We start from the raw sequence: 24,593 nt of genomic DNA on the forward strand, positions 1-24,593 counted from the left end.
ATGGCACGAGAAAAAAACCAACAACAACAACAAACACAAACAAACTACATATAAATTGAAGGAACACCGATGGGTTTCATCATTGTCATCGGTAACAGCAAATCTTTTTATGCGGGAAATAGAAACACGAAGAAACCTAGTTCACCATGGAACCAGAAAAGAACCAATAACTTCCATTTTTATATGTGTTAGTTAAAAAGGAAAGACGGAAGAACATGATACCGAAAACCAACTCTCCGCTAACCAACGAAGGACGAATAATTGTTCAAAGTTATACCAACGTTAAGGAGAAATGACTTCTCCACGTCTACAACCGAAAAGGCACAAAAATCCGGAATAAAACTACAGACTCAGTAGAAGAAGAAAAACCAATTGATAAAACTATCCTGCCCTGTTGTCGTGTACTATATAAAGGAGATCATTTATACAAACAGTAGAATTTTAAGAAAAGACTATATTTAACACCGACAAAAAAAATTCAACCATATTAATACTCGTAAAAACAAAAATTGCACTGAAAAATCAGAAAGTATACAATATGCTTTGTAAGGAATGCGACAAATCGTATTTTCGTACTACTAAATTATAAACGCGATGATTGTTTTTCAAGTGAAATAATTGTGTTTAAAAATAAGTTTCGCTGGTGTGAATCGATCTGGTATATGAACGAAAAACAATGGTAATAAGCGATATAAGATATAAGATATAGAGTATTATCTCAATAAGTAAAATGCCAAAGGGTGTATTTTAACAGGTATTTCCCGTATCGAGGGCCTGGGATGAAAATTCAGTGAAAACATTGGACAAACCAATCGACAAGTACAGGTAAGACGAGAAGAACATCGAAACACCACGGAAAGAAAAGAACATATGTCACCCATAGAACAACATGTCATAAACACAGGACATAAAATATATTTAAATTAAACAACGATCAACATTGAACGATGAACATGAAACGGTATTGAAAATGGGACGTAGCAACAAAAATTACAAAACATCCAAAAAATTTAAACACGCAACTAAACTGGCGAGTAAGAACCCGCCCACACTTGCATGCGTACAGGGCTACTCACAGAGAACAGGACTAAACAAAGTGAACACAAGTTGTCCATCAAGAGATTTTTTCTATGATTTTCTACATTGCTTCTGTTCCGAGTGCGACTTTATGTTTTACATGAAAATGCCAGTTAGTAAAAAATATTTTGAAAGTTATTAGAAGTGAAGAGGAGGGGGTGATTTTAATTTACGGAAAAGCCATACTCAGTCAAATACTTGATAAAATCAGGAAAAACACAAAACACATAGTTTTGTAGTTAATAAATAAAATAAATTAAACGTCGAGTAAAATTTCAACTCTATCAATAACAGTAAAAAAGTCCACAAGGAAAATAAAATTCCTGTAGTTGGCTGTATACCATGAATCACAAAAGTTTTATTTAAAAATCATTTATTAAAGGTATATGATTAATTTATTAATATATTATTACTTAATAATTAATTTATACCTTTTATAAAGGATTTTTAAATAAAACTTTAGTAAAAAAGTATCTACATACAGATATTTTATTACTTTTCACGGAAAATTAATTCTATTAAATTTATCATATAAGGACCTCATATAGTATCGGACCCTAATTGACGATTTTCCCTTAGCCCGCTCCAAACACCTTGACCTACTTAGTCCGAACATTTCCTCCAGGATAACGCAAACAGTATTGCCGAGTTTTAGGTCACAGTAATTGAGAGAAATAGGTTAAATTATTTTTATTTTCGCACTACTAAATTATAAACGCGATGATTGTTTTTCAAGTGAAATAATTGTGTTTAAAAATAAGTTTTGCTGGTGTGAATCGATCTGGTATATGAACGAAAAACAATGTTAATAAGCGATATAAGATATAAGATATAGAGTATTATCTCAATAAATAAAATGCCAAAGGGTGTATTTTAACAGGTATTTCCCGTATCGAGGGCCTCGGATGAAAATTCAGTGAAAATATTTTTTCCTAAATCACTTTACTAAATATTAAATTAATTTAGGAGTAGCCTCAAACATCTTTTTTGTAATCATACATTATGGAATAACTATATATTATAAATATATTTTTACCTAACCAAATAAGAATTAAAAATCGGTATATCCTTTCTTCTTTTCATTCTTAGTAAACTCGTTAAAAGACATTTTTCAAAATAGTTCATGGCATCAAATTGGGTTGTGTTGATAGTTTTAAAAATGTGAAAAAAAAATACAACAATTCATTCACATGGACGTTGGAAGGAAAACAAAAACAATATTTAAAATAATAACTCTAAATAACAATAAATAGGTATTTATAATAATAATTCTACGATAAACCGAACAGCGGAAACCGAACACACTTTTGAAACTCCAGAAATATCAAAAAATGAATTACCGCGAATAAGAGAAACTGAGATCTGTATATGAATCTGTAGAGTAGGAAGAACGAGTCGAGCACACAGTACTTAGGCCACAATTGACCCATTGTGCATCCTCCCAGGGAGCTGTCATTCTTAGCTCATTGTTTATCCTGCTATTTCTAGCAAGTTCAATAAGTCACTAGGGGACATCTCTCTTATGTTGGCAGATGTAGGCCAGGGCTCGCCGAACGCGTACTCTCGTATTGACAATAACTCCGGACATTCACATAGAACATGCTCTACAGTTTCGTCTTCTCGTTCACACTTACTGCATAGTCTACTAACCCCAGTGTGTGAAGGTATTTCTTAGTTGACAATGACCAGTTCAAAAATCAACTGTCAAGTGTAAGTTTTTCCCGGTCATTTCCAAGTACTTATTTGATGTTCCCAAGTACTTATTTGATGTTAAGGTTACTTAGTGTTACCTTGGCAAGTCTACATTCTATGTTGGCCTTCTTCCCAACTTTTCACGGTTTGCGTGTGGGAATAACATTTAACAATTTCCGCGATTGTTCTAGTTGACCAACGAAAGAGATCCCCAGGTCCTATGAGTCTTCCTAGCTAGTTGGTCAGCAATGCGATTACCTTTATTCCTATTGTGTCCTTTAACCCACCTCAGGATGCTGCTATTACCATCCTAAGCTTGAGTTAGTGACTCGTGAGACTCCATTACTAACTCGTGACACGTGGTCTATTCAAGGTTCGTAGCGCTTGTCTGATATCCATGCAGATTATTATAGTTTTCGCTGCTACACCTTTTTGGGTTATCTCCTTTGCAGCTATGGAGATACCAGCCTATTCTGTCTGAACTACGCTGGCATTTTTGCCCATACCCCACTTTATTCTTAGGTTCAGTGATCTGGAGTATATTCCGCATACTGAGCCTTCTTCCATTTTAGAGCCATCGGTTTTACACGATAAACTAAACACCAGAAACTGAACATACTTTTGAAACTCCAGAAATAACAACAAACGAATTAATGCTAATAACAGAAACTAAGATAAGAGAAGCCATAACAAAGTTAAAAATAGAAAGGCACCCGGAAAGGTTAGAAAGGCGAAATGAGCTTAAAAAATATGATGGTGCACAGCTTTTACGAGAATGAGCTAGTTTACCAAGGTAGTAAGGTCTTCAAGAATACCTTAGGAATGAAGAAAGGGTAGTTTTTCTTCTTGCATTCAACGTCTCCTTTGGAGGTTACTGATTAACATTTGCAAAGATGTCGTAGTCAAGAAATTCTTCTACATTCCAAGCTTCTTCGTTCAACTATCTTTGCTTGCAGTATAAGTTGTAGGAACTCTTGCGCCTCTATAGACGTGGCCAATTTCAGGTTCATTATTCAATCTCCCAGAATTACCTGATTTCTGACTCTATCCGTACAGGACATTCTGAGAACGGGTCTGTAGATCCATATTTCAAAGGACGAGTACTATGATTTCTCTATTTAAAAAAAGTGAAAAAACGACCTAACAGCTAAAAAGAACGAGTACTATGATTCCTCTATTTAACAAAGGTGAAAAGAACGACCTAAACAGTTACAAAGGTATACGTTTATTGAGAACTACTTTGGAATTGAAGACCCTGGTGCAAGAAGGGGATAAGTACCAAATTCTGCAAAAGCGAGATAGGTGCTTATTTAGGTTGAAAAAGTAACTGTTTTGCCTGGCGCAAGTATAGGATATGTACAGGTAATAGATACTGAAATTATAAGAGCAAACTACTTATCCCCTGGTATGGTCTGGTGCAAGAACGGTATAAAAAATGTGTAACTTATCCCGTTCTTGCACCAAATTTTAAATTAATTTTTATATGTGTGTTATTCCGTCCCACTATTGCACCGGTGGCTTGCCGTGATTGGGTGAAAGTACCGGTATCTGCCCGAGCCACGAACGCGATTTAAGTCACGTAGTCACCGAAAAACTGTTGGAGAGTTAACATAGTGCGAGAGTGCGAGAGGTACGGTTTGGTAAAATATCGAGGATTTTTTTATTATTACTAGATCATAGGATATTATTATGAGTTCAAATAGTGAGGATGAACCATTTCAAAGTTCAGGCAGCGAGTTTCTGCCTTCAAATGATTCTGGTGCATCTGAAAATAGTTTATATGAGGAAAAGGAGTCCGCTGATAAAGAGGCTGCAAATAATAAACATGGACGAAAGAAAACAAGACATCCCAAGAACTGGAAAAGAAATGTGCAGAAAATAAAAAGAGCTAGAGGTGAAGCTTATAAATCTACGACAACGGGAAAAGTGGTACCAAAAAGGAAACAAGGCGATGATTGCAAATGTAGTAAGAAATGCATAGAAAAACTTTCAGAAACCGAAAAGCAGGAAATAATATCGGTTTTTAATACTCTTTCAAGTCAAGAAAAACAAGACTCTTATTTGTCAAGTTTGATACAGGTTTCGCAGATTACTCGACGGCGCAAAATTGAAGGAGATCCAAAATTAATAAGGAACTATACCTATAAGTATAAGGTAATATTTTTTTAATATTCTTAATTTTATTTTGTGTATTGTCAGCGGTGATAGCCTAGTCCCATTTAAAATACATTGTTACTTCACGCACACTTTAAACACTTCACGCACTGCTATCTATAATGACAGTTTTCACAAACTAAAAACTTAGTTATACATAATATGACAGAGTAGATAAAAAATTTGTGTATCTGCAAACTTTTAAAAATGCTCTGACATTTTTGTGTTGAGTATTTTTGAAGTTTTTAAGGTAAAAATTTTTTTTCAGTTACGAAAAGGTGCTTTTGAGTTAAATGTTTGCAAGATGGCATTGTGCCTTCTTCATGGTATAGGAAAAAGACGTCTGGAGCGCATCGCAACCCACTTGTCTACAAACATTACACCTGTTCAGGATAAAAGAGGTCGTCATTCAAGTAGGCCTAATTTAATTCCCGAAGATTTAAGAGAGCAAGTACGCGATCACATCAACAGCTTTCCAAAACGCATTTCCCATTATACTCGAAACAAAAACGATAAATATTATTTGTCAAGTGATTTAAATATTTCAATTATGTATGATTTATATTTGAAAAAGTATGAACCTGATATACATCAATTAAAACAAGACCATCTTCCATACAAACCAAAAATATCGTATGATTTTTACGGGCGATACTTTCGTGAGAACTTTAATATTAGTTTTGGTGCTGCACGGAAGGACACTTGCAAAAAATGTGATATTTTAAACAATAAAATGCAGAGTGCTGATTCAGAAGAAGAAAAGAAATCATTCGAATTACAAAAGAATGTACATCTTCGAAAATCTGAAGTGTTCTACAAAGAGCTAAAAGAGAAGTCAAAAGAAGCACAAGAAAATGATGACATTGAAGTTTTGTGCTTCGATTTCCAACAAAACATGCCCCTTCCGAAAGTACCTTCAGGAGATGCCTTTTATTTGAGGCAGTTATGGGTACATAACTTCTGTATACATTCTGCGAAAAACAAGACTGGACATTTCTTTATGTATGATGAAAGTATTGCTAAAAAAGGATCAAATGATGTGTTAAGCTTTTTACATTACTATTTTAAAAATATTTTAAATCCAAATGTCAAAACATTATATTTATTTAGCGATAACTGTTGCGCGCAAAATAAAAATAATACTTTGGTTAGGTTTTTAGTTGCATTATGTCAGGAGGGAAAATTTGATACCATAATCCATCGTTTTCCTGAGCCGGGACATAGCTTCCTTCCCTGCGATCGCTACTTCGGAATAATTGAAAAAAAGAAGAAATGCATTGAGAGGATTTTCTTACCACAGGAGTATATGAATATAGTTAAATCATCATCAAAAAACTTTTTTGTTGTTCCTGTAACTCAGGACATAATCTATAACTATGTCGAAAGTTTAAAAGATTATTTTCTTCCGGTGCCGAAATCTGTCTGTAAAGGAAAGTTTACTATTTCTACATATCGTGTATTTAAATACACAAAAAACTTAAATGGCGTTGAAGTTAGTCAGACTGCTAGTGCCCCTTTCTTTACACATTTTACCATACTTAAAAATAACTCAAAACCAAATTTAACTTTAATGTCAAAATGTTACGAAAATGCTTTGCGTATTAAGCATGCAAAATATCAAAATGTTATGTTGTTAGCTAATGAATATGTCGGAAAGAACGAAATGTATTTTTATCAATCTCTTACATCAGACAAAGATACATTAGAAGAGATAGACGTTGATTCAGATATCACGGATACACATAGCTCAGTCGATGATGAGTCTGATTAATTAATTTTATTTTATTAAAACGTTTATAATGGATACCTGTTTGTATAAGAAATAGACTTTCTGTTAAAATTTGCGTTGCTTTATTTTATATTCATTTTTATTAATAAGTAGTTCACATTTAATAATAAAGAATTTCTTCTGAAAATGAATTTTAATGTAACTTATCCCCTTTTTGCACCTGCTGTAAACTACAGTACAAAAAAGGCTTAAACTTATCCTATTATTGCACCAAATTTTTGTTTCCTTAATAGCATTGTTGTTTGGCTGTAGAATGGCGGCAAAATCATATTTATCTGTTGTATTAGTTCGGCCCTACTTCATGAACAACATAAATTTTAAATTAAAAAATAAAACTTTATTTGCTTCTCCTGTAAAATTTACATATTGTTACTTATCCCCTTCTTGCATCAGGGTCTTCAATTATTAACGAAAATAATAAAAAATAAACTAAAGACAATATTTAGAATATCAGACAAACAGCAAGGCTCTTAACAGAGTGAGACTATCGGATGCGATATATCTGCTATGCAACAGAGAAATACCACTGCATATCATAAAAATATTAAAGATCATTATACGCTAGAAACAGAACCGAAGTAAAAGATCGGTCCAAACAGAATCGACTGAATCGATAGACATTAGACGTTACAACTTTAATCAGACAAGAGAATTCATTGAACCCACTTATATTTAATCTCGTATTGGACGAGGTTCCAAAACAAGTAAAAACAAAAAAAAATAATACCAAATTGGCAACAAAAAAATAAAGATAATGTGCTACGCTGACACTGCAGTTAGGATAGCAGAGAATAAATATGATTTACCAAGAATACTACACCAGTTTAATACCAAAACCAAGGAATTTAACAATATAAGGAAACAGTAATAGCTGGTAGTGGGGTAGCGCGACACAATATGGAGAATATACAAGTCTATAATTCGTCCTGTCATCATATACTGCAGAAATAAGACCTAATCCAAGCATGACAAGAAGACATTTAAAGACAAATGAAATGATAATTCTAAGAATTATAACCGGAAAACACTACTAGATAGGACAAGGATAATGAGATTAGAGCCCTACGCAGAAAAAACAACATTAATAAATTGGTGCAAGGAAGAAAAATGGGACAGCTATATCAGTCGAATGGCAGAAAACAGAGCAGTGAGACTAGCTCAAAAAGAATAAGCACAGCTCCACGGAACAGGTGGAATGATATTCCACTTGGGTAGGAGGTGACGTCGAAGAAAAATAGGCAATTTTCTATACGCTATATAGGAAGAAGAAGAAGAAGAAGGTAGTTTCTTTAAGAGTGTATCTGATTCACTGTAGACCTTGTCAACTATTTATAAAAATAACAAATAAATAACACAGCAAATAGGTTTAAATAAATAAAAATTAAGTGGATTTTAATTAATTAAAATAAACTAACAAATGTTTGTTTACTTGAAGAATTAGTCAAAACTTCCTCATTGAATATTTCCTAAAAGTAATTTATGAAAATAACTAAGCTTTTAAACATTAAAACGTCATTTATCTATTAAAAAACATTTAATGGTGTTGTAACTCAACATTAATTAGAAATAAAATAAAAATAATAGGAGAGTAATACATTGTAAAAGATTTTTACAAAATTATTAAATAAAAGAGTTAGATGTGATGATATAAAGTCTTAATAGCAATTGATTATTTACAATGATAATCACCAATTACGTTGTAGTAGTTCAGTAGTTGTGAAACTATTAAACTCAAGAATACAACTTTCACCAATATACTACTACCATCTAAGTACTACGCTTTAAAATTATTAAGTCTAAAAAAATATGAAAATACGGTCTGGACTGTTGCTATTTCTTTCTTTAAATTTTGTTACTATATCTATTTCTAGATAGTAACTTGGTTAAAGATACTTAATCATGACAGTGATAAGAAATTACCTTTGCATTTATGCTTTCTTATGTTATAATCCTAGAGAAGTTTTACATTAAGGCACATGTTTTACCAACCCATGTACATCCTGATTAACAAATTCTTGTAGCTGTTGTTCGAAAAATTCTTTTACGGCACTTTTCTCTGATTGAAAACGATTACTTTTTAACGCCTTTTTCAGTGGCCCAAAGATTGAAAATCGCAATGCGATAAATCGGGACTATGGGGTGGAAGATCTAATATCCCTTATTTTTTTCGTTGTAGATTTTGTTTCACTACTTTGGCAAAAAAGATCATTACCGTTTTGCCTGTATTCCGTGAGATGTTGCAAAGGTAAACCCATTCGCAAGTTTTGTTGGTTCCTTGAAAAAAGGCGAGAAATCAATTGCCCATGATGTAATCTAGTTTTTGTACTAGTTAATCTATGAAGAGATCCTATACTCAGACCAACATTTTCTGAAAGTGCTTTGATAGAAATTCGACGATTTTCTCTAATCAAGCCTTCCCTACATGTCACATTCCTGTCTGTTGATGCAGAAATCAATGCACCTGGTCGCTACTTAACATTCGTATCCTCTCTTCTACTCATAAATTTTCGATACCATTCCTTCACAGTTGGATACGCAAAACATGCCTTTCCATACAGTGCTTGTATTCGCGTATGAATTTGCAATGGTTGTAAAACTTCAGCACACAAAAATTGAATGACCACACGCTGATTATATTTGGACGGGTTGTTAACAACAAACGCCAAAGTCCCAATACTTAAAATCGCAGTCTAATACAAATGATAGGAACTAATTAGTGTCTGTTGAGTGATTACAATTGTTTCCGAGGCTAAGCTGACCAAAGATGAGTTTCAATTTGTAGCGTTTTTTTTTCTAGCTTTTAAAAATTTTGGTTAGCACTGTACATGTGTACATATAACATTTCGTAGACTGTTTTTTATTATGTCTAAGTACGCCGTATTTAAGTTCCCATGCCATTAATTTTTTCTGGGTGTAATTATGTTAAAATAAAGTAAAACTTCTTACAAAAATATCCTCTTTTCCACGAAGTACCTAATAAAAATGCCTATATTGCCACTCAAATTCTTAATCAGTCTGGCGATCTGTAATAAAAAGAAACGAACCCCCGATTTGAGTTCATTCCTTAGTTTGTTGTCGCAATGGCTGCTCATGTCATTCATAATAGAATTTTTGATTTTGTTCCACATAATGTTCACATTCTCAGTGCTTTCGTTTCTAATGTTAATTAGTGTTGCCCAAAATCGGTCTTGGTCTTGCAGTCTTGGTCTTGTTCTTGCGTTTTTGCAAGACCAAGACCAAGACCAAGACCGCCAAATTTTAGCAAGACCAAAACCAAGACTGACCGTGCAAGATTTATGCAAGAACAAGACTAAGCCTGCGAGACTCTTGCGTCTTGCAGTTAGGACTGAGTGTGGTTTTAGCGAGTATAGTAGTTCGGGTATATGCTTAAAGACTCTATGAGACGCAAAAAAATATGTAATAAAAATTTGAAAAACTGGACTTATGCGCATTACAAACAATACCATAAACATACATAACGAATCAAAATATTCATTAAAAAAACACATTTGACACGTGCTCAGAGGTCATAATTACAATATAAAAATAAAATATTTTGTACATTCTTTTTCAGCAGACGACTTCTTCGCTCTGCTCTACCGCCCTCTAATCATAAAAATAATATTCTTGCATTGCGACGCCGACAGTAATATCGTATCGATATTTTTTTAAATATGTCACCCTAGCTAATAAAAAATATAATTGTTACGGACACCCACTTAATAATTCAATTTTTTTCCCATTATAATTTAGTCAGGAGGAATCTAAATAAACAAATCTTATTGGCCTAAGACTATAAATTGTTTCAGCTGAGTGTGCGATGAGATCATTCGGTTAAACAAAATTTGCTGAAAGAGCGTAGCTAATATTCAAAAGTACCGAGACAAATTAATAACAGATAATGTTAGTAATGAAGTATTTAGAATAATGAAGTAACGATATATAATTCTCGGTTTGTTATTAGATACTTAGGGTATTGGATAGTAACGAACACAAAGTAACTAGTAGTATAGTAGTGACTTTTTCGACATCACTTAACTTTATTCCCAATTGAGCTTTCCATTGAGTCTAATGTAATAATTGTTTTTCATCTAATCCTTGTTGTTCCCGGAGTGACAAGTTTACAATTTGACATGAGGGACAAAGATTCAAATAGTTCTAGTTCGAGTAGTGAGCGTTAGAGTTATACATCTAAAAGACCTAAAAGCAAATTTGATGAATTTTTCGAAATAATTCATGCATCCCAAATTGCTTTGTGTAAATTGTGCCTATATAAAAAGGTTGAAATGAGAATGATCAACAGAAATACGTCAGATTTAAGGAAGCATCTAATATCTTTTCACAAAAAGGAATTACAAATATTTCTTCCCGAAAAACCAAAATCCGGTGGAGATATCACAAGCTTTTTAATAACCTCTAGAAAAGGTGGACATGTAAAAAATATAGTTATTACCTTATTACCAATTACATATATTATGTACCTACTACTTTATTTTGGTAAATTAATGTATTTATTAAGTAGGATCTCCTTAATTTAAAATAACTTCTTTTGATTACCATTGCTTTTTTAACTAGTCTTTATTTTTTCAAGTTAGTTTTTTATATAAAAGTAGAGATAAGATTGGTAAAAACATTTATTTTGCTTTAATAAGTGGATTATAGTTTGTTATCTTATCACCTAAAAAATCTGTGCCCTTGATACGTCATGTATGTGGATTTTTTGCCCATCATGTCCATCAATCCCTTTCTAGGCAGATAATGTTCTTTAAAATACAGGCATGCTTATGTCATTCATTTTTTTTTGTTTTAACCATGTTTTAGTACATGTAAGCTTAGTAAATGCAAACATTTATTAAGAAACAGATTGACTTCCGTGTGGCCTGGTAGATAGCGGAGTTAGTTAGAGCATAGGCACGGATCGCTTAGATCGTCGCTTCAAACCCCACCCGGTGTCAGTTATTTAGACATTTATTAATTTGGTTAGTCTTTATTATGGCTATGTTAATTCAAGCTTAAAATGTACTTACTCTGTTTCGTTGTTTTAAGATCTAAAGTAACGTTTAATAAATAGCAAAAGGCTAATTAATGGGTAACTGCAAGACTTGCAAGACTCTTGCTGCAAGACCAAGACCAGGTGTATTGGCGCAAGACCAAGACCAAGACTGTCTAAGTCTCGTCTTGTTCTTGCATTTGGGCAACACTAATGTTAATCTTAATCTATTAAGTTAATGTTAATCTTATCTTTCTAATAGTCATATCTTTCCCACCCCAACGACGCTTCCGATTCTGAGCAACGAGGGCTTTGTAATGTTCCTGTGTACGATCAGCTTACTACCACCTAATCTTGTTCCCTTTGACCTTTGATTGATGATTTTTCGTTAAAAATTGAACAAGTCTATATGACATAACGTGCACAGTCTGTGTTAAAAACGTAAAATAAAAACAATGACTAAGTTTGTTCCACTCTAAATCTCTCAGAATAAATTTAGTTTAAGTATAAAAAGTTTACAATTATTTCACTACATACATGCTCAGAAAATAAAAAGCTAGACTAGAAACAGTTTGTTCCACAATTGTGCCATTTTAATAATTTCGTCGTTGGTAAGCGCTACTGAATTTGCTTACAATGTTTGATAATTATTTGTATATAAGTCCTTTCTCTTTACGGTTTTAGAGCTCTGTGTTTTTTTAAAGAGAATGCCAATGAAAGGGTAAAAATTAGTGATTTATTTGTTTTATATTATAGTTCCAATTCATTAAAATATTTTCCCTTGTGGGCGCTACGAAATTTTGACGCTAGGTGCAGAATATAATGAATACTTATAAATTTAATATTTTGGTTTTTGGTAGTTCCTGACAGAAATTTCTTATTCGCACTTTGTATAACGTTATATGAAAAATTCTAAAATTATTTTTTAAATTAAGTAGGAAGCGAAGACACGTACTTTATAGTAAAACTAATACAAATTAACTTGAAGTTTGTTTATGTTGCCATGCAGGTGAGAAGGTAGATAAAAACTTTTATGATTCGTATTAACCACAGCAAATAAGTTTTACACATGAACTGTCGATAATAATCGATATTTCGATAGTCTGTTTAGTGTGGGTGTGCTGTAATTAATTTTGTGTGTAATTAGCAAATCTGATAGCGAATTAAAGGACAAATCGCTCAGGTGAGATTATTTTATACCTTAAACTGAATTGTAGTAAAAAAAATGAGGCAGAGGTGGTAAGACATTAAATCATTGTTCTTAGACTAAATTATCATGTAAACTTTTAAACATTCTCATTATCTTGACATTAATTTGAAATTATTATTCCCATTTCCAAACATGGGTATGAAATGGACCTTTTTCAACAAAAGCCACTCGCCTAGTATACTCATGCATGTATGTGTATATAGCGGTCGCGGAACTCAGCGTAGCGCGGAATTGACAATTGAAAACAATGCGTTGCAATAATGTTATGGATAAAAACTCTTTGGGATCTTGTAAAATGTAGTTTTAGATTTAATTTGACGATTGCTAAACTTAAAAATCTTAATTTATCACTGAGTTATTGAGCTTTGAAAAGGACCATTATTGGGCCATTTTTTGCAACAAAATTTGAACGGGGAACCATCTCTGGAATTATTATAGCACACAGTTAATCCTATTTTGACATATTGAAAATGATAACAGGTACTCAGAAGATAAGTACAGGTACCTTTTTCAAACAAGATGGCGCACTCCGCATTATAGGATTGGAAGAGGTGTTCTTAAGTGGACAACCAATGAATTTTGAAAGAAAATCGATATGTCAATATTCTCACAAAATCCAATAAATATTGCCAAATATCAGGGTGGACTCTTCTGAGTGATCAACCCTGTATAAACCATTGTAATACATTCCCATTCATAGGTTTTAAAGTTAATTATCTAATAAAGTTAATTACTGTGAATATTAAAATTCTTTTATGGCATAATTTGTTTTGTAAAAAACGTAAAGATAATAAGGATATGATCAAAATATAATATTTTTTATATATTGTTATAATGAATTTTGTACACAGACAGACTACATTTTTTAAAGGCCTGATTAAGTTGTTATTCTTATGGTTTTACCTCGTAGTTTTCTATCGAAAGTTTCTCAGTTATGAAACTTTCTACTAACGTCTGATATTTTCTGCATAAAAAGTAATTCGTATTTCATCGTTATTTTCTCTGATAACAGCCGAAATTGAGTACCTACCCTAAAATCTATTGTCGATTATTTTCGTTGATGAAGAAAATGAACGACGGATGTATATTCAGAAATGCATGATATCGGAACAGAAAGGAAATTAATTAGCATTAATTTTTTCTTTTTTAAATGATGTGTGTTTCGTCATTTGTAATTATTTGAATCTCTAATATTCCTCTGCACATTTCCTCTGTACATTTTTTAAACTATTTCTAGATTCTTTTATATTTTTCAGTATCCAGATTTCTACCCATTATAATATTAAGTTATCGAGAAAAATTCTAATTAGAGTAGCTTGCGGAATTTACAGATACCTTCGAATTTTGGCACTACAGAAGCATCCTACGAATAAATGGATGGAAATAATGTCAAATGAAGTAAATAAAATGATGGCAAATGAACCAGAAATAATATTGACCATTAAAAGAAGAAAACTTGAGTAGTTGGTACAAACGATAAGAGAGTAAAACTAGGCATTATTACAACTAATTAAAGAAGACAAAAATCGTTCAAATGTAGGAAGAAGAAAAATATCTAGGCTCAAGAGCCTGAGAGACAGTGAGTCGTAATATTGGAAGTGAGCGGTCGCTTAAACGCACTGTTGAGAACCTTGAACCTGTTCAACATATTTGTCATTTGTTGAGTTCTATCAATGGTTCAAAAATATCCTCCGCAATGGATATATCACTAAGACAGTTTTTTCTCAGATGAGACTTGATTTTATTTCTCTGAATTAGCAGTTAATTTCTACCATATAGGTTAATTAATAACTATGTATGGATTTTATGGTAGTTACTTGATGGAAATTTATGTTCAATCTGATGAAAAGTAATTTAAAACTAACCACTCCTGTGTGAAAAGGAGGTAGAAGAGGAAACGATTTTAATCGATTAATTAAGATCAATTTTAATTAACATTTGTGTGGTTTAATAGCTATTATCTTCGTATACAGTTATTACAGAAATATTTGTTTGTTGTAATTAACCATTACTTTTCGTCGAAATTAAAATAGTTGTTTTAATTGTAGAAACTACCGATGAGTTAAAACGTTCTTTTAAAATTGGGTATTACTGCTATGTATGTTTCCCCCATAAATCCGTCTACATCATCAATCACATGTCTACGTCGTCACAGTACAATCTACATTTTTCTATATCAAGTTTATATACAATGGTCATAATTGTCATAATACAACCAAGTTTTGCATAATAGTCGTTTTTAGGATTTGCTTCTTCATTAAGTCGATTCATTAAAAAAAGGGATTAAGCGTAGATGAACATTGATACCAGTATTTGCACGTTAGAGAGTTAAGTATCAATACAATGATGTGTATATAAAAAAAGATGGTAAAGTAGGCAGTACAGTAGACTAGCACGAAGTTTCATATTAGGTTTTCCGTATTTTTAAAATTTAAATATTTTAAAAATTGAATAAAGTAATTTTATTATTTATATTTTCAACAAAATATAATATATTAAAATAATTCGATCAATTATTTTGTTTGTTCCTAATAGTTCAGTCGTCAGAGATTTGAGCCCTAAAAATCATACGAACAAGCTGAATTTTGCCGAGAATATCAATTTTGGGACCCCAAAAAAGAGGCAAAAAAGTTTACCACTTTAACCTACGGTCTTCCCCCTAAAACCTTCCTCGTAGGGGGGTAACAACGCAAAAAAATTTATTTACCAAGAATCTGTACACCGTAGAAAAAAAATGTTTTAACTAAAAAATATAGCTGAGTAAATTTTGAACAAAAATGTTTATTAGCACTTTTTGCGTAGAATAAACCGTTCTCTTAAAAACAACGCTTGAAGCGACCGTCGATTTTGAATGAATTTGTATCAGCTCGACGGTAAAAATCGATATCTTTTGATCCAAGTATCCTATCGACAAAATTCAAGATGCGTTTTAAAGGTAAAGAGTGCAGTTTTCGTATGCAGTTTTTGTATTTTGCCGAGAATAAACTCAGTTTTTATAAAGGTGCTAAATAAACAAAAGTGGCGCGATTTTTGCAATTTCTTACGACTCTCCTGAGATCAATAATATTGATCACTTTCATTGACCAGTCGTAGTAAAATTTCCATTTTTAGAGATCAATCTTTAAAACCTATGACATGGAATTTCAATTTTGAGTTGTGACAACAAGGATGCATTTGAAATATGAATAAAAAACGCAGAATTTAATGTCTTACATTACAAACTATCGCACGTCACGGGAAATGCATCCAAGACGATTTTGGGTGTAGTTTATTTGAAAAACGTACTAGTGTAATTGAAAAAAAAGTTTTAAATGGTTTAGATCGTTTGTTGTGTGAAAGTTTAAATCTCGCGTTTTTAAGGAAATTTCAAATGCCTCACATTTGTTGCCAAAACTCAAAACTAAAATTTCATGCTATAGGTTTTAAAGGTTAGGCTCCAGTAATGGAAACTTTATAGTGGTCAGTCAATAAAAGGCAAAGATTCTATTGATCTTATGAGAATCATAAAAAATGTCAAAAATCGCGCGATGTATTTAACACCTTTATAAAATCTGAGTTTATGTGCGGCAAAATACAAAAATTGCATACGAAAGCTAAACTCTTTACCTTTAAAACGCATCTTGAGTTTTGTCGATAGGACACTTGAATCAAAAGATATTGAATTTGTCGAGCTGATACAAATTTTATTGAACATTTATCTGGCGCGCGTAACTGACATTCAAAATCGACGGTCGCTTCAAGAGTTGTTTCCAAGAAAACGGTTTATTCTACACAAAAAGTGCTTATAAACATTTTTGTTTAAGATTATCTCAGCTACATTTTTTATTTGAAACATTTTTTTCTATGGCTTACTGATTCTTGGTAAATCGATTTTTTTTTCATTTTCACCCCCCTACGAGTGGCCCGGTGGTGAAAGTGGTAACCTTTTTGACATCTTTTTTGAGGTCCCAAAATTAAAATTCTTGGCAAAATTAATTTTGTTCGTATGATTGTTAAGGGTTCATATTACATTATCATAATATATCATCATAATATATCTAATCATAATAAACTATAAATAAATATCATTTGATACTAAATTTAATTATTATATAAACAAAGATTTTTAAAAATAATAATTGTATTTATGTGAAATTATTTAAAAACGAGAAGTGTCATAAAAATTTAAAACAAAAGATGATTCAATATTGTTATTACACGAATGACATTTATGGCTTTTAAATTTTGGCAATCGGTACGAATGGAATCTTTTACTTCTCATTTAATGTCTGTATTTTGTTAGTTATTTTTGATGCAGTTTTTATTTTTATACCTGCTTAAATATATATGATGACTAGAAATGAATTGACAGATACTAGTGAAAGATAGTAGTGTTAAGAAGCGCTAATCCGTGACGCTAACCGTGACGTCTTCTCGTGGCGCTAGTTCCGAGACACTCGCTTCAGCATTTTACTACAGAGAAAAAAGTAATACGATGCCAGTATAGAAGCTCCGCTTCAAAAAAATAATATATTCATTAGTAATAGGGACATTTAATTAGTAATATTAGAAATTGTTTTATTTTAATCTTACAGATTCAGTAATATATAGTATTTTTCATAAAAAAATGCGTGCACGTGACAATTTATATAAAGTGACGTCACTTATATTTAAAATTTCCAGAACGTCAACCTTAGAGTTCAAATTTTCCTAACACAGCTAATAATACGAAACCCATACAGAACTACTCAATCTTTCATAGGCGTCAACATGATATAATAATCAGAAAAATGTAATCATCAATATATTGGGAATTTTAGAATTATATTGATTAAATAACCAAAAACATTTGTTATTATTAATAATATAAATTTTATAAAATACCTCTGTAAGTCTAAGATTCCACAAAATAATAATTTTAATTAAATATATTAGACAATTGTACGCAACTGTTACCGGAATACTTCAAATTTTATTGACAGTTCAGCGTGTGGCAAAACTGTATAAAGTGTTGCCGTGTTTTTAGAGTAAGGATTTTGTTTATGTTTTCATTTCTTACACAATTTGATCATAATATATTATATGTTAATAAATTGTATTTATAAATACATATTAAATTTAGATTAATAGCTTTAAAAACTAATTATTGTTGTGTATTGTGATTGTGCTATGCCAAAACAACTAAATAGTATGTAGAAAGCTGATAAGCTTTCATATAAGATAGATTATTTTGAACAAGAAATAATGGCGGAACCTTTTTACTATTAATGCTCTGAAAGAGGTAAGTTTAAAATTTAGAATATATAATTTTGTATTAAAATGTTTTCTTATGTATTTTAGTGTGTTGCAGTAATCTTAAAACTAAGTGTATTTACTGTTAATATAGTAGTGTGACAAATAGTTTTAAATTTTAAAAATTCCTCACTTACTAACTATTCTGATATTTTGGCAACGCTGTGGGGTTCTGACGTCGTAAATCTTGAATGACGTGCACGCATTTTTATATGAAAAATACTATATATCCCTAGAGCTTAAGCGATCCAAAAACGTTAGTTATTATGAATATTTTGTCAAGTAGCAGTTTGTTGAGTTTTTAGAATTAATAATACAAACTGCTCATTATAATTCGTGTATATTAAATACGGAAATGCTGTGCGAAAATGGCAACTTCATATTTGATTACGTGCTACGGATTTACGAGGAAATTACCAATGTCTGTGATAGCTATTTATAACTGATACTTTCTGTGATTGAGCGCTCGTGGCTGCAACTAATGTGGTAAATATTACAAGAAAGCTTCAACTGGCTTGTCATAGTCTTATCTAAAAGTATTTTTACCCCATAATCGCAGTTGCTTCCCACTTTAATATAACCTAAACCTACTGCGAATTTTTAGTAAAAAACAGCTAAACAGCTACCAGCTAAAAATTCAGCTGTTACGAAATTTTTTTATTTATACACAAAAGTGAATATAATCTTTATTATACGATCACACGACAATGTTTATTTGTTTTCTTATGTCATATGAATATGTCAATATAGTTAACAGTTGTCTTATGATTATAAAAATAATCTTATTATTTTACCGAAAGATATAATAGTGAAGAAAGTTTATGAAGCAGTAGTTTTTTTTTCAATTTTATTTAAAAATAAATACAATTTCGCGCTTCACCGTTTCAATGATTGTTAAGTCACAGCTTTTCGTTACGAATTAAACTGATCGCTGAGAATTTCTACAAATATAACCAAGCAACCAACCAATTCGACATATTCGTGGTAAAAATAGAGATTACATTTCCTTGAAATCCGCTACAAGAGCATTATGTATATCTCAACAGAGTGCTTGAATTATTTTTAAATTCCTTTAAGACGGAAATAAGAGATAAGTGTAAAGAAGATTACTTAAATCGAATAAAGTTTTTCTATACTATAAAATATTGAGAGTGAAATAAGATTTGCAACAAACTGCAGAAAAAATGATAAAGCAGCTGATGTAGATGAAATTCCAGAAAATTAGTAAAATCACATTTAAACTTCTCGAAATGTATTAGATCCTACTTCAAATATAATTGGAAGAAAAGATACCGAAAGATTGTAGTAAGGGAATGATAATTAAGCTGTCAAAAAAATAAATCTTATTGCTGGTAAAAAGTGGAGAGTATTTTAGATATTTTAGACACGCTATAGGCAATGAACATCAAGTGAAATGAAAAGATTGTAACGTGTTCAAAAGCTGATTGTTATATTTTGTCTAATTTTAATTTATTTTATTAAATTTTATAAAAACACTCACCATAGATTTTATTTTTGTAATAAATAAGTTTTGGCTGTATGTACTAATAAAATTCCCGTTATACCACCCACCTACCCGCTATAATATATTTTACATAAGCCGCTTCTGTCCCTTTACGGTTTATTTGTAAATATTCAAACATGCCGCATAATCCAGGATACCGTTAAGACCCACTCTAGAATTCAACTATTTTCAGTTAAATTTGGAAACGGTATTTTGCCCAAGCGAAGTTTCGTTACCAAGGGTTAATTTCCCCCACCTAGAACGATAACTAATGGTATATTTATCTATTTAAATATTTTTCTATAAAAAGGCGCACCTTTCGAATTCTATTTTTATTTTCCGTTGTGCATGAAGATCTAAGGACGCTCTAGGTATTTCGAGACCACTGTTAAGGGTAAGATCTTTTTTGCACCTTATTTATATTCGTATTCTTTGTTTCTTCACATACTTAATTTTGTATTTTCTCATTTGATTGGGATTCCTTTGTAAATCCAAGATTGTCTCTTTTGGAATCCAACTTTTATTCTAATACTGAGGCTCCCTTTAATTCAAGATTCAGCTAATGTCGAGGCCACTATTCAGTTAATTTGGAATCCAACTTTTATCCTAATACTCAAGCCTCTTTTTATCCAAGATTCAGCTAATGTCGAGGCCACTATTCAGTTAATTTGGAATCCAACTTTTATCCTAATACTCAAGCCTCTTTTTATCCAAGATTCAGCTAATGTCGAGGCCACTATTCAGTTAATTTGGAATCCAACTTTTATCCTAATACTGAGGCCCTTTTTATTCAAGATTTGGATGACGTCGATGTCAACATTCAGTTAATTTTTTCACAGTTTATTTGAAATATTGGTTATTACATTCTCCTTAAATTCTAATCCAATTCGAGTGATGTTACTTTCAATTTAAGAAAGTTTATATCAAAATCCAATAGACTGAATATAGTTACCTTAAAGAATTTAATAATTAAAATCTTTTGTTACAAACAGTGCATATTTCATTATTTTCTTATTATTCAACGTTAATTAATATTTTTGCACAGTCTCTATTATAAATCTGTTTAAATCGAAATGGATTAACTAAACACTAATTTTTTGTTCATTTTGTGTATTTTTTGTCGCTTAATTGCATTTTAAAAGTTAATCCATTGCAAAGAGGTTAAGGCAATTGACATGTTTCTTATGATATAAACTTTATTGATATTTGATATATTTGTTTACTTTATTTGATTACTTTGTTATATTTATGTTTTGTTTTTTCTTTATTTAAAGATTTAAAAACAGTGGCGCCCTTTTTTTGAAGAGTTTTTCTCTTCCCTGTTTCTTTTTTTGTTTTGCATCTATTCTTTCACCAATATTACAAAGAACCCTCGATAGCAAATTATGCAAAAAATACAAAGATCGCGCTTGGCAGGTCACCTTACAGGAATGGATAATAACAAAACATCTAGTAAAACGCTTAGTGTAACTATCGTGATACGTTGGCCAGTAGGAAGAGGTGGATAGACGAAGTGAGAACCGATGCTAAAGATATATATTGACATTGGATGACTGGAGGAAAGCAGCCAAGGAATGGGATGCTTGGAGCCGGATGTTGGGGGAGGCCAGGGCCCACTTAGGCTGTAGCGCCATAGGAGAGTATCTATTCCTTCCTGCGTTTCTCATCTCTATGAACGACCCCGCCCCTGCTTTTTCGTTTCCTTCAATACTAGTATGTTCAGGCACCCAGAGTAAACCTACTTTTTCCGATCCAAATCAGATTCTCAAGACAGTTCCAAACTAACTTTGAGTCAATTCGATTCCAGTGCCTTTAATGCCGCCTGGCTATCCGATATAATTTTTATAGATCTGTCTGTGCAGTATCTCTTTATTAGTTCCTACAAGCATATCTCCATAGCATAAATTTCTGCTTGGAAGATGGTGGACTGATTACCTAGGTTTCCACTAAGGCTTAACCTTAGTTTCCCTTCATATACTTCAGCTCCAACTCCTTCAGCGGTTTTATTTTAGAAGTCTGTATACTATCACTGATCTGCCATAATAAGATTCGTTTTATTCGACTCCCATTCGTTACCTCCTGGAAAGGCGACGGTAAACGTTCTTCGAAACGATATTTAGGTTGCATTGTGTCTGGTACCATATCCAACACTTGGTGTTTGTTTATTATCTCTTGAGATTTGATCCCATTATTTTTTCGCCCTGCTTCCTGGCGTCTTATCCGCCTTATGTAAGCTATTACCTTCGCTTCCTTCTCGACAGCGTTCCTGTTATGATTCGTCCATTTGGTATTATGTTGTTGCATTCCATACCCTTTGGTTATAAAGTTTTTACCCTTTTTCATTTGAAAATCACTTATTTAGTATAATATATCAATCTTTCTCTAAAAGGAAGTTAGTTTTTTTGTAAATTACTTCCTGATGTCAATTTAATACCTTATTTGTAACGTCAAGGCACCTTATACAAATCGCTTTGAAACGGCCCCAAGGGAAATGCGTAATTACCGCAATCTTATCAACCCATCGGTAACTAAAAGACCTAAAATGTAGGACATAAATTTCAATTAGATTTTTTTTCTATCCCTTGGAATCGGAAGTTACCTACGTCACATATTTACAATTCACCATCAAACAAAGGATTTCCTTTTGAAACCGAGTGAATGACCACAACCCTTTGTGCTCCATCAAAATTGCAGTCGAACTATCACGCAATATTATCGACTAAGTGGTTTCACCCCTTGTAAATACCACGCGCTATTTGTTAGACTTCGTTGGTCATAATAAAAAAAAGAACGTTTCCTTGATACTGTAATTAAATCCAGTTTTTCTATAGAACCAAGAAAATAATGTATATTTAATTAAATAGAAAAAACCAATTTACTAAATAATCATAGGGTTGAAATTATATCGAGCCATAGAAAAAATCGTAGAGTAGGTTTTATGATTTACATTTTAATTACACTGGTTGGTGGCAATTAATGTTAGTACATGGCATTTATGATTTGTAATTGTTACTATAAAGGTCGTTGGAAAACATAACGTCGATTCTCGATAACTCGAACGTTGATAACTCGAAATTCTCAATAACTCGTACTTTTCCTCTGGTCCCGTTTCAATTCTATTCTATTGTGAAGAATTTAATCTTTAATAATTCGAACACATACCTCGATAACTCAAACGGAAATTCGAAACTGATAAATATACATATTCTTTACTTTTGTAACTTGAACTTGACCAATTTTAACCATCGTGGTTGACGGTCATGTTTATTCTCTTGACGATACATTAGTCACGTTCAATTCCATAGACAAAATTCAGTTCTCTGTTTAATCCTAACGGAAAAAGGGAATAAACAAAATCTCAACTTGCGCACGCTATCCACCATACTTAAAATTAAGGATACAATTTTAGCGTATTCGGCAACTTCGTCAACAAATTTCGGGTCTGCGGGTCCCCCGATCAAATGGCTTCAGGAATGTCGAAGAAAAAACGTCGCAATCAGTGAAGAACCTTCCTCCATGAGAAGGCCCTAACTTTCACCAGTCAGCTAGGTTACAAAGACTTTAGGTCTAGCAGTGAGTGGCTGACAAATTTTAAAAAATTGGCATTAGTGTGAAATCAATATGTGGGGAGAGTGTGAGTGTAGATGATGCAGTTTGCGAAGACAAAAACAAACGAATTTATTGGCCAGTTGTTCACCAGAAGAAATTTACAACGCCGATGAAACAGGTTTGTTTCATAGATGTACTCCAAATAAAACATTGGGATTCAAAAACAACCAATTTCATGGTGGCAAAGAAAGCAAGGAGAGAATAACCGTTTTATTCGCTGTAAACATGACAGGATCAGATAAACGTGTGCCTTTCGTCATTGGAAAATTCAAGAAGCTGAGATGTTTTAAAAATGCCAAATCTTTGCTGACAGAGTATAAGACCAATTCAAAAGCTTGGATGACGAGTGAAATTTTTAAGGAGTGCCTATTGTTTTGTGATGGAGAACTCATCAAGAAAAAGAAAAAAAGCATTGCGTTCATCGACAAAGCTGCAACCACTTTACTTGGGTATAATAAAAAATTTCAAGGTTAAATGTCGAACTGAGGTCGTTAAATTTTTAATTGGACAAATCGAAGAGGGTTAAATTTGGGGACAGATCGACATGCTTCAGGCAATATAAGATTTGTGAAAACATCTTGGGATGAAGTGTCTACGACAACTGTGAGTAATTATTTTGCTTCTTGTTAATTCCTGACTGGACAGCTCTTAAAATACATTTGGACGTCCCAAATCTTCAGTTCGAAGAGATTGTTGACCTCGATTCCGAGGCAGCAGTTTTTGCCTCCTAGCAGATGAAGAAATAGTGGTGTAAGTAATAGTGCTCGAGGAAGATTTAGTAATTGAAGAAAATCTTAAAGACAACAGACACGTACCTATTATGCCTACTACACAACAAGCCAGGAGTGCTCTAGAGACTTTGATATTGTTTTTAGAAGGATACGAGGAAGTTAGTCTTTGGTCATTTTTATTGTTTTATTTTATTGTTAAACTTTTTATATGAAACTTATGATAAAACTGTATCAACTACTAAGGTTATTAGCGGGTTCAACTGTATCTAGAAAGTTATAAATAAGTAAATTATGAACATTTCTGTGAAAGTGCTAAAATCCCAATCTATTTTATTTTTATTACACAGACTACTCTAATAAGGTTTTTACGCTGTTATGCACTAATCTAGCCAATCCGCGACTTTCGGGGAAGGGGTAAAAAGGGGTAGGAGTGGCAAACTGTTTGTATCTTTTTTGGGGTCCCAAAATTGACATTCTCAGCAAAATTCAGCTTGTTCATATGATTTATCTGGCTAATCTTCCGTTTATCCTGGGATAGCAGGATTATAATTTATCAATAAACAATT

The 24,593-nt window shown here is 32.3% G+C and overlaps 1 protein-coding gene across 4 annotated transcripts in view; it reads right to left on the reverse strand.

Moving 5' to 3' along the window:
* Nucleotides 1–24,593, reverse strand: part of LOC140434503 (very long chain fatty acid elongase AAEL008004-like) — a 187,071-nt gene that overhangs the window by 16,798 nt on the left and 145,680 nt on the right. The gene's annotated exons all lie outside the window — the stretch shown is intronic.

Source organism: Diabrotica undecimpunctata, chromosome 2 (assembly GCF_040954645.1).
Source record: "Diabrotica undecimpunctata isolate CICGRU chromosome 2, icDiaUnde3, whole genome shotgun sequence".
Taxonomy (NCBI): Eukaryota; Metazoa; Arthropoda; class Insecta; order Coleoptera; family Chrysomelidae; genus Diabrotica; species Diabrotica undecimpunctata.